A 2,506-nucleotide genomic window follows, 5' to 3' on the forward strand; every position below is an offset into this window, starting at 1 on the left:
CTCTGACCTTCTTATTGACGATGAAACACAGAAATTGCATCGGAATTCAATACAAAAGGCACAGTGCCGACTTAAGTTCAAGAATACTGACTCTTCTTACTGTCTATGCTTTGAACCATTCCTGTGACACTAGTTATAGATTCCGATGCTTCACTTCAGGTTTACTGTATCCCTCTGTCCTTCTTATTGAAGATGAAACACAGATATTGCATCGGAATTAAATACAAAGGGCACAATGCCGACTTAAGTACAAGAATACTGACTCTTCTTACTGTCTGTGTTTGAACCATTCATGTGACACTAGTTATAGATTCCGATGCTTCACTTCAGGTTTACTGTATCCCTCTGACCATCTTATTTTTGATGAAACACAGATATAGCATCGGAATTAAATACAAGAGACACAATGCCTACATAAGTACAAGAAAACTGACTCTTCTTACTGTCTATGTTTTGAACCATTCCTGTGACACTAGTTATAGATTCCGATGCTTCACTTCAGGTTTACTGTATTCCTCTGACCCTCTTAGAGACGATGAAACACAGAAATTGCATCGGAATTAAATACAAAAGGCACAATGCCGACATAAGTACAAGAAAACTGACTCTTCTTACTGTCTATGTTTTGAACCATTCCTGTGACACTAGTTATAGATTCCGATGCTTCACTTCAGGTTTACTGTATCCCTCTGACCTTCTTATTGACGATGAAACACAGAAATTGCATCGGAATTAAATACAAAAGGCACAATGCCGACTAAAGTACAAGGAAACTGACTCTTCTTACTGTCTATGTTATGAACCATTCCTGTGTCACTAGTTATAGATTCCGATGCTTCACTTCAAATTTACTGTATCCCTCTGACCTTCTTATTGACGATGAAACACAGAAATTGCATCGGAATTAAATAGAAAAGACACAATGCCGACTGAACTACACAAAAACTGACTCTTCTTTCTGTCAATGTATTGAACCATTCCTGTGACACTAGTTAAACATTCCGATGCTTCACCTCAGGGTTACTGTATCCCTCTGACCTTCTTATTGACGATGAAACACAGAAATCGCAACGGAATTAGATACAAAAGGCACAATGCCGACTTAAGTTCAAGAAAACTGACTCTTCTTACTGTGTATGATTTGAACCATTCCTGTGCCACTAGATATAGATTCCGATGATTCACTTCAGGTTTACTGTATCTCTCTGACCTTCTTATTGACGATGAAACACAGAAATTGCATCGGAATTATATACAAAAGGCACAATGCCGACTTAAGTACAAGGAAACTGACTCTTCTTACTGTCTATGTTTTGAACCATTCCTGTGACACTAGTTATTGTTGCCGATTCTTCACTTCAGGTTTACTGCATACCTCTGACCTTCTTATTGTTGATGAATCTCAGAAATTGCACCGGAAATAAATACAATTGGCACAACGCCGACTTAAAAACAAGAAAACTGACTCTTCTTACTGTCTATGATATGATCCACTCCTGTGACACTAGTTATAGATTCCGATGCTTCACTTCAGGTTTACTGTATCCCTCTGACCTTCTTATTGACGATGAAACATAGAAATTGCATCGGAATTAAATAGGAATGGAACAATGCCGACTTAAGTACAAGAATACTGACGCTTCTTACTCTCTATGTTTTGAACCATTCCTGTGACACTAGTTATAGATGACGATGCTTCACTTTAGGTTTACTGTATCCCTCTGACCTTCTTATTGACGATGAAACACAGAAATTGCATCGGAATTGAATACAAAAGGCACAATGCCAACTTAAGTACAAGAAAACTGTCTCTTCTTACTGTCTATATTTTGAACCATTCATGTGACACTAGTTATAGATTCCGATGCTTCACTTCAGGTTTACTGTATCCCTCTGACCTTCTTACTGACGATGAAACACAGAAATTGCATCGGAATTAAATAGAAAAGACACAATGCCGACTTAACTACACGAAAACTAACTCTTCTTACTGTCAATGTTTTGAACCATTCCTGTGACACTAGTTAAAGATTCCGAAGCTTCACCTCAGGTTTACTGTATCCCTCTGACCTTCTTATTGACGATGAAACACAGAAATTGCAACGGAATTAAATACAAAAGGCACAATGCCGACTTAAGTTCAAGAAAACTGACTCTTCTTATTGTCTATGTTTTGAACCATTCCTGTGACACTAGTTATAGATTCCGATGATTCACTTCAGGTTTACTGTATCCCTCTGACCTTCTTATTGACGATGAAACACAAAAATTACATCGGAATTATATACAAAAGTCACAATGCCGACTTAAGTACAAGAAAACTGACTCTTCTTACTGTCTATGATTTGAACCATTCCTGTGACACTAGTTATAGATTCCGATTCTTAACTTCAGATTTACTGCATACCTCTGACCTTCTTATTGTTGATGAAACACAGAAATTGCACCGGAAATAAATACAATTGGCACAACGCCGACTTAAGTACAAGAAAACTGACTCTACTTA

The sequence above is a fragment of the Schistocerca serialis genome, chromosome 1 (assembly GCF_023864345.2).
Source record: "Schistocerca serialis cubense isolate TAMUIC-IGC-003099 chromosome 1, iqSchSeri2.2, whole genome shotgun sequence".
Taxonomy (NCBI): Eukaryota; Metazoa; Arthropoda; class Insecta; order Orthoptera; family Acrididae; genus Schistocerca; species Schistocerca serialis.